Raw genomic sequence first — 10,493 nt, forward strand, 5'->3', positions numbered from 1 at the left:
ATAAATAATTTTTAATGCGAAGATTTATTTTCGGTAATAAAATTTATATATATATATATATATATACATGATAGGGTGTCCCGTAAATGTTGCTACAAACGTCCAAGGGGAGTAGGGTACATCATAAGGGATATGAATTATCAAGGATGTCATGACCGGAAATGTCATCCTACGCTGCTAGGGGCTCTTTCCCATTATGGACATGTTGTTCGTATGCTTTTAAACTTGCATTTTTATTTTTCTAAAATATTTCAATTTAATGTTACTGCTATTTTAAATTTTCTAACCATTGTTGAATTGCCGACCCAATTTTAGAATTACGACTAATGTTCAACTCCGTAGCCTTGTAATTTTGAACCCAATCTATAAGACAAGGGAACTTCTGGATCAGGAATTAGAAGAAATTTGCTTTTGCTGATGACATTTTGATGGAACTAACACGCATTTGCGTTACAAGGTGAGGAAAATTTCGAAAGCCTCCCACGGCTAGACTAACAGCAAGGGAACTCTAACCCATGATCTGTCTACCGCAAAGGATATTTTATGTCAGCACTTTTGTTTGTGTCAGTCTGGTGCTGAATTTGTTTTGATCAGCCATAGCTGGGATTTGAACTCGGACACCTCACTGTAAGGCAGACGATCTATAACCTGAGCCACCACGGCTCTTATGTTACCATTAATTAATTTTAAAAAATATACATAAGAACCCTAAAACTTATATCTTATTTGTTCAAAAATTTGAAAATGTGTAGATAATTGCTTATAACGCTGATGCTGTTACTATGCTTTTCAATTATCATTATCAAAAATCTTTACTTTCTTTAATCTTGGCTTCTAGAAAATATGCTTACTGCTCCTCCTATATGCGCTTTGTTCCGATGACTCGTTCATTTTGCCTTTTCTATGATGTATGCTCTATTAAAACAAAGGGGATTTAAAATCAAAAATACTTATGGCTCAAACAAGATCTGTAGCACTGAAATTCTCAAACGGTGTTCCGCGGAATCCTAGAATTCCGTTGAAAGGTAAAAGAGGTTCCTCACAGTAAAGATTTTTGAAATCTGTGTTTATAATCAGATCGTATCAATAATCTATTACTTTCGCTGTCTCTAATCAATTGCTACATTTGAATGCTCTTGTACTGATTATTGACACTGATGATTATATGATTTTGTTAACATTTTTCAGAGAATCCCGGATGATATTCTAGCATCAAAAACATTAACTTATAAAGCATTTCCTTTTTAATTGAAAACCAAACTAGTTTCAAAACTAAGGGTTTCGCTTGCTCTTCAGCCACAACCTATTTTGTAAAGACTCTTCTACAACATTTTCAAGCTAATGAACCGGGTAATCAAACAATTTCAATTCCAAAAATACTTTAATTTACCTTTTCTAGAAATAAGGGGCCCATTAAAGGGTTAATCGAAGAATCTTACATTGTCATTATTATATATTTCTAAGAAGCATCTCAGTTCTTTTTTAACGCTTTCGGGCCGACTGTCAAAAATACGTGCCAGCATAAAACTGTATCAACCAGGGTAAAAAGATAAAACTGGTACTCAAAGTAATTTCTTAGCAGTTTATTTGTGGGCGGAGTTATAAATGTTTGATTTATTTAATTCACCATTAATTGGTTCAAAATAAAACTATTTAGTTATACTTTGAACTAACATTGATTATATATATGATTAAACTGACAATAATTAAAGTAAAAGCAAAGTAAGTATGTCAAATTAGCAACGACTACATTTAAGTTACCGTTTTTTATTTAATTACAACTTGATTCTGATTTTGCACGAATGCTTTTCTGACTCAACCGTCCCCAAGGGGTTAAGTTATTTAGTGCTCTTATGTGGTAACTGTGTAAATAATGAGTTTTGTATTGCAAACTTTAAGTGGTTGGGTCCGATTTTTTTTAACTGTTGAATTGACACAAAGAGCCGAAAGGTAAAAAATCTAACAAATAAATGGATAAAAGTTGAACAATATTTTCCAACACGTCCATAAATATTTCGTTATTTTATCTAAATAACACTAATCTCTCTAAATAACACTAAACTCTTAGAAAAACCCTAAATCATAGAAGTCAAAATAACTTACTTTTCAGACTTTTATATCAAATAAAAAAAAGAATTCTTAAGGTAGTTCTTCAATTGTTCTTTAATATGCGATTTTTATAACTATTGTGAATTTATAATAGTTGTTTGGGACAGTTAGGACGAATTTAATCTATGCTAATTACTATGCTAATTATGAAAATGAATCAATATCTCAATATGAAAAAAATCTTCAAATTTGAAAAGAATAAATTAAAAGCGTTCGTGATCTAAATTTTTTTTGTTTGTGAAGTTATTTCACTACTACTTTCCTTAGACTCGAACGAAATTAACAATTATTGACGACGAAATTGACAATTATTAATTATATATATTTTCAATTTTTTAACTTACATTTTTATTACACCTTTATTAACTTTACTTCTATTAATTTTTTTAACTTTTCTTCACTTTAATTCTTTTATTTTATTTTACATCAATGCGAAAAACATCGCTAAATTGGCGGGTTTTTTAAAAAGAAAATTATGACACTCAAACTAATTCTCCGTCCTAAATTCGAAATGATTCCTTTCAGTTTGATAAAACATGTTTTATGATTAATAAAAATTATCATATCTTACTGTGCGTGTGTGTTTGTTTTATTAAATTTACTTAACTTGTTATCAAACATTATCTTAATAGGTTATCAAACACTTTGAAAACAATGTTCTTAGTTTTGAAGCTTCGACATCCCTAGCTCAAAATTAAAATGCCTATTATAAAATAGTAATAAACAAAAAATTTAATTTTCTTATTAATTATATATATATATATATATATATANTAATGTCTGTCCTTTATAGACTCTCTAAGTCATCCTTCCGAAATCGATGAAATTTGGTATAGAAATAGTTCAAAACACGAGGAGGTCTCTGTCTACATTAAAACATCAACGACGAATAGTTCGAGCAGGATGAGCAAGAAACGAAATGGAATTCTCTATTTGGTTGAATATTGGCTATTGTTTTAATTTGAACTACAGACGATTAAATTTTTCAAATATTTAAAAAAAAAACATCGGTGATATTTGATAGCTATAGGTCTATTTAATCAACAACAAAAAATATTGTACGTACTTTATTTAATTTTTTTATTCGCTAAATCACATAAATTCAATAACAAGCACTAAATTGGAAGCATTCAGAAACTACGTTACTAATTTAATATTTCTAAAGTTATCTGAATTTTTTTTAAGATATCTGATTTATTTTTAATAGTAATTCTTTTAAAATGTACAACTTTAAATGTAAATAATACAAAATCAAAGGGAATTAAAATGAAAAGAAGAGTAGTTATGTATTCAAAGGCAAAATAATGATAAAAAGGTGCTATTTCGTTTAGGGATAACGTAAAAAATCTCCAAACTATTATTGACACCAATTATGCTTAATTAATAATGTTGATAATCTGTATTAGTTGCAATAAAAATAAATCAATCCACAAAAAAGCGAAGTTAACGGAGTAAAGATACATTTTCAATTTGGGATATTGTTATTCGCCATATTATTATTGATACCAATCCTTAATTAATATTCGTTCTGTGTGTTAAATGAAATTTAAAAAAAGATCTACATGCTCAAAAGAAAACAAAGTAAATGGAAAGAAGTGTAATGGGATATACGTTTAGGAGAAACGCTAAAAATCTTTAAACACAGTTGACGCTTATTTAATTTATGTAATGTGTACTACTGGTATTATGGTAATTTGAGTTGCTTTAACTGTATTCTATAATGGCTTCTCCATGGTTTAAAAAGAAAATTTCCTGTGCTAGCAAAATTAATGCGTTAATAGTTGCATAAATTGAAACTAAAATAACTGTTTTCCTTTTTGAAAGCATTATAATATTTCAAACATTAAATTAAATGTCATATAGAGAAATGATCATGCTCCTAGGTCCTTATCAAGGTCTTGTAAGAATTCTGCTTGTTTTTATAATTTTGCTTGCTTCCACTAATAAACACACAAAACTTGCATGCTTAAGGGTCATGCAATAAGCACCAAATATATTAATAACAGTATAAAGCTTTAGATTGATATTAAAACTGCACCAATACTAAGCAGTTTTATGCCAGTACTGTAGAAATAAGTCTCTTACGGCCCCTCGAATGAGATATGCATCGGAGCAACTAACTTGACAGGGGCAAATTTTGACTATCATGAGCAATATCATTGCACAACATGATGCTAAATACAGTTAATCTCGATCTTGATGAGATGCAAAAAAAAGGAAAAAAAACGTGTTTTGCATAATATAAGTACATGAAGCCACCGGGAAGCGAAACAAATAATAATAAGTAAAATAATTAAATTATTTTGGTTTTATAAATGGCATATATTAGTGTAAAAATCAGGTGAGGGACATTTTCAAAGATGCTTTAGTCAAGGGAAAAGAAAAAGTGGTATTTAAATTATAATAAAATTTAAATGATCCCCTAATTTAAAAATAAAAATGATGCAAAAGAACTAAAAACTAATGTGGTTTAGCTAAGGTATACGTTAAAGCAAAAACAATTCTGTTACATTAAATATACTCGTTTTGATGCAACCACATAAATTTACTTTCACTGATTTATAAATACCCCTAAAAATTTCACTTACCTGATTCTTCCACTAAGCTATTCTATTGTTTCGATATATAGTTTTCAGTTTAGTGCATGATGTGACAGTGTTGTGTTAATCACCCCGTACAAAGTACAGGTATTCAGCCAGTATATATATATATATANAAGGTATATATATCACCCTATGAATGATGGAATGAAAATGAATGATTTTTTCCTTTTTAGTCTGCTGATTAAATTTATCCATTAGGCATTTTTTGTATAATTATAAATTTAATAACATTTTCTCCATTTTTGGGTTTTAATTTTTTTTTCCGAATAATACATTTTCAGTAATTTTTCTCATAGATGGCAGCAGTAATATTTTACTTTAAAAAATCTTTTTTCTTCTTCTTCTTCGATCAATTATTTATTTTTTAATTTTATTTTATTCGATTCAAGCTATAAGCACAACTTCAAATATTTTACCTCTTCGCGAATTTTGTTAACTGTTTAATTATTGTACTTTTAAACCTAAACCGCATTTTGCTACGCGTTGGTAAGTTTGATAACTTTTTACACTTTTCTTTTATTTCATGATCTTTTTCAACAAAATGTTTTTGCGATATCGACACATATAAAGAACAAATTTTATCTTATGATAATTATTCTTTATTCAGAAATATCGCATTTATCCCAATAGATGTGTCTTGATAACGACTATTGGATTTCCCATTTTTAGTTTCTTTTTAAAGTTTCTCTTCTATCATAGTGAATGTATTACAAATCGATAACATGTATGCCTATTTATCTGGAAAATAAATTTTTTCGGAGAGGGGGGGTGTAACATGAAAAGCCTCAAGTAATCTTTTTATGTTGTTATTTATCTAAGTCTCTTTCTTAAATTATTATTTTAAACAAAAAGCTCTTTTCACACTTAAATATCCACATCCTGTCTTTTAATCTAATTTTGGCTTCAAGTTATGCATTAATTAATATTTTATAGTTTTCCCTCTAATTAAGCGTGATAAAGCTAACTTTCTCTCGACCTATTTAATAGACCAATTATAATTATCAAGAATTTCCTTTTTCTCAAAGACAGAACATTTTTACGGATTTATTTAACAAGATTTTTCCTAAATTTTATCGAGGAGCACTTTGATTTTGTTTCAATTCTCTAATTGTGATGGGTAAATAAAATTAATTTGCTCTTTTTAAAAACCCTGTTCCTGTTTGTCCCACTCGCATGACTGCCAACCTTAGAAGATGGCAGGATGGTAACACTTGGAGAAAACTGGCGCAGGATTAATGAATTGCTCGCACATTAACAAGTATATAAATTTTTAAAAAAAAGTGTAACAAAAAATCGCCAACGCTCATGTAAAGGAAACGCCATGAGAAAAGAATTGTTTCTTTTCCGCTACTGAAAGATGAACTCCAGATAATTTTGTTTTACAATTTCTGGTTGAATGTGACAGCGTTTCTGCACTTCCAAATATGAAAAATAGCAGTATTCATATTAACCAAAGTGATTCCTCTGCGAAATTGTGGTACAGCAATAAGTTCAGAATTTATTTGGATAGGTGCTCATCGAAAGTGATCTGTGGTGAAAAATATGATTATTTTTATCAGTAAAAACGGAAGTAGGAAAGATTCTGTACCAGTTACTCTATTGTGGAAAACAAATGAAAAACTTGTTTGTGTATTCCGTTTAAAAAAGTGTTCACGCGGGTGATCGTTGTGAAGAAAAACGTACTCAAATAAATGAAAAGATCTACTTTTTTCAGATGGTATAAAAAAGTGTGATAAATCATATTTTTAGTGTATTTATTATGTGATATCATTTATTTTTGCCTCCATATGATGGTTTTGATTGAAATCTACAAATTGTGGAATTTTGTTTCCAACTTTAACTATTCATAATTGTCCCTAATTTTTCTTTAAAACTAATGCAATCTATTGCATTTTCTCATGGAAATCGTGTTTGATTATCATTTAATTACTAATTTCAAATTTTTATTAAAACAAAACTATCTGATTTATAAATGTCGATGCATTTTATTTACGTATTGAGGTTATTTTCATTGTTAATTATAGTTGTAATCATTTACAATTTGAAAATATTATCAAATTTTTTTACCATTATTGAAAAAAAAAATTTTTTTTCCTTGGGAAATTTTTTTTGTGACAATAAATTAATTATTTCGATTAACATAGAAAATGCTTTGGATTATTATTCTCTTTTTTATTGTTTTATGTGTGATAGTATATGATTAATTGATTGTTTAGTAACTTTCAAATTTTTGTTTCATTGTGCTTAGGGTTAAGAAAAATAAACAATTAAATTTCTTAATTTAATATTTAATCATGGAAATTTGTTTTAATTGTTTGAGTGCCCCTAACAAGTGGCAAAAATTTTAAAATAAATATGGTAAACAAAAATAGTTAAATAATTTTTAAAATCACTAAAATAGTTTCAAAATTTGAATTTTAATGAAGTAATTAAGTTTTAATTACTCGAAGAAAATTCAGACATTTCCATAAACAAACCAAATCCCTTTTTTGCTGAGAGTTATTTCCAACATGAAGATAAGAAAAACTAAACTCAACTTGACGATTAATAATCCGAATACACACAAAATACATTCAAAATAATAATGAAAAAATTAAAAGTGACAAATACCCGATTGTGGCTAATAAAACACTACCTATTTAAATATCGGCACAAATGGTAATTTAAATATTTTCCTACAGACATGCCAACTTGCTCCGGACAGCAAATATATTTTAAAGCGGTAGTTTATTAATTGTGATTCTTGGTTTAATAAATTCAATTTAGTAGATTTTTATCCACCACTATTTCTAAATAATTCGTAGGCTTATATAATTCACCACTTTATAGTACTTATGTTATGCAATACCGTTTAAAAAGCAAACAAAAATAGTCAAATTTTCGCAAAATTTACTTTGTAGTTATCTGCTGTTTTTTAAAATTATTTTGGCGTCTCCGGAGCAGTTGGCATCTTTGACAAACTAAAATGATCGAAAAATTAACTGTCCAAAAAGATAGAAAAAATTATAAATGTAAAACAAACAAAAGGTATTTTGCAACTGAACCAAACTTGTACTTCAGATTAATAAATTAGAAAAATAGCTAGGTTTGTTGAATTTTAAAAACTGGAACTTTTACTTTTTTTAGAAACATTTTACCTTATAGCATATTAAATTTGAACGCATGCATTGGATTTCAATTAGTTATTGATTGAGTTAAACAGGTTGTAATGCAAAATCTAAGAAGACTGATGACCTTTTCTGAATATAAATGCAACTTTTCCTTACACATTTTCCCTGAAATAATGGTTGAAGATTGCAATAATAATACCAATAAAGAAAGTTGAAGTATAAATAAAAGTAAAGAATTTAAAAATAAGATAAGGAAAAGAAAGAATGTGTTAAATCAAATAACAATCAACAAACAATGGATATATTCATGAAAATGTTTAAGAAAAAAAAATTTGGACATTAAAAAAGGAATTTAAACAAAAATAAACAAAAATATAGACTAAAATTATGGATTAAAATAGCAAAATTGAAAATAACGCTGAATTTTCTAATATTCTTGAGACTTATTGTGGTAACGGGATGCAGCAGTGTTAGGGTCATGTTGACAGAATCATGCAATTCCTAGATAATGAAAGAAAAAAAATCCCAACTTCGGGAAATTTTTCTTTTTCAAATATTTTATTATTGACATGACAAATATAAAAAAAAATGAATAATATATAAAGAATAATAATAACATAACTGAAGTCTTAAGCCAGAATAACAGCCAATGAGCCATTTTTTCTTTTCAAACAAAGTAAACAATACTGAAATCTATCCTAAGATTGAAATTTTTCCTATAGCAGAAAATCTCAACTGTTTTTTTATATTTCACGCTTTGCATTTTATTTTACACATTTTTAAGAGGTCTATAAATTTTTCTCATTTTAAATGAAAAATTTACTTAAATTGTGTTATTATGAGGAATAATATTTCTTTGTGAAAAGCTAACTTTATTGTGATCTTCAAAAAAAGACTTTGAGCTGAAAAAAACTGTTAAGTCATAAGAACTGTTAAAAATGAAGATCAAACTCTTAAATTTTCTGATAGCGCTACAACAAATTTTTTTCAAGAACATTTAAATTGTGTTAAAATTTTTACCATGTGTACAAATGTGTATTTTTTATAACTCATATTACTTTTATATATTGTAATTTGCAAATTTTATTCTTTTCATTTTAATTGTGCTTCTATCATAGGGAATGTATTCCAAATCGATAATTTTTATGCATATTTAGATGGAACATAAAATTTTTCAGGGATAGGGGATGTAACATAAAAATCTTCAACTGATCTTTTTATGTAATTCCTTTATCTAAATCTTTTTCTTAATTTTAGACAAACGCTTTTTCTCTTACTTTAATATTTACATCCTGTCTTTTAATCTATTTTTGACTTCAAGTCATGCATTAATTAACATTTTATAGTATTCCCTCTAACTAAGCGTTAGAAAGCTAAATTTCCCTCGACCTATTAAATATACCAATTATAATAAATACTAAGATTTCCCTCTTTTCCAAAAACGAAACATTTTCACGGACTTACTTTGTAAGATTTTCCCTAACTTTTATTGAGGAACACTTCGATTTGGTGTCACTTCTATATTCATGCTCCAATTGTGATGGGTAAGTAAAATTAATTTGCTCTTTTTAAAATAATCCTGAGCCAGTTTGTCCAAATCCAATTCGGCTAAATTCGTCGCTAAAAGTCTATGCAAACTGGGTAAATCCTGTTTTTTTAAATAAATTTTAATTTTCAAAAATCATAATTCATAAATAATTTCTTAAATTGGATAATTGAATATCATCCCTATTAATTTGCCCTATTAATTGATTATTTAACTTTACAAATTACCTGTATAATATTATTACCGTTCGCGCATTCATTTTCAGGCTATCCAAGTTAGCTAATAAATTAAACGTGTTTCAGTACTGCAGCAAGAGTAGCTAATAAATTAAACGTACTTCAGTACTGCCATAAAAGGACCCTCTATTTACGTTTCCAATCTCCTTTTATGCTTCGATTTTCCTATTTTGTAATCTGGCACCTTATTACGAAATATTTTAAATCACTCTTGACAGATTCCGGTTAAAAAAATACAGAAAAAGTTAGGTTAGGTTTTATAAAAAGTTAGGTAAAAGTTATAAAAAGTTAAAAATTTTTTTTAAAAAAAATGGAAAATTAACGTAAGGAAACAATTTATAAGAAGACGTCATCAGCCCACACTATTACAGTACCGCTCAAAAGTATCAGTACACCTAGAAACTCATAAAAAAATGGCAAAATTCAAAGTGTCATAGCTTCTTTAAAAATGATCAAAAATGCTTCTGCTTTAGCTCATTTTGAAGCTTGAAATCTCTACTTTTATGTACTCTAATTGTTTTTAATTAATATATTTTGCAACTATGTTCAATTACACTCTAAACAATCATAGAAAATTGAATTAATTTTTTGTGAAGTTTGACGCGATGTACGGGCACAGAGGGGTTATATACTGTTAATTTTTATTATACCATTGAAAAATTTGGACTTTTAGCTTTCATTTAAAAAAAAATTCCAAAAAAACATGTTTTTTAACGAAGTTATTGTCAAATAAAAAAAAAGGTTTTTTTCAGAACTTAATGATTTTTCAGCAATTATAATGAATTTTAGTGTAATTATAATATGATATGAAATTTTTTTAATTAAAATAAATTAAAATTTAATATTTCTCGATAATATTATTTCATAATTTATTATAACAATTTTAACT

The 10,493-nt window shown here is 27.5% G+C and overlaps 1 protein-coding gene across 1 annotated transcript in view; it reads left to right on the top strand.

The window, feature by feature from the left end:
* The window catches only part of LOC107454778 (clavesin-2), a 356,878-nt gene that overhangs the window by 252,316 nt on the left and 94,069 nt on the right, over nucleotides 1-10,493 (top strand). The window lies entirely within an intron of this gene.

Source organism: Parasteatoda tepidariorum, chromosome 9, assembly GCF_043381705.1.
Source record: "Parasteatoda tepidariorum isolate YZ-2023 chromosome 9, CAS_Ptep_4.0, whole genome shotgun sequence".
NCBI lineage: Eukaryota > Metazoa > Arthropoda > Arachnida > Araneae > Theridiidae > Parasteatoda > Parasteatoda tepidariorum.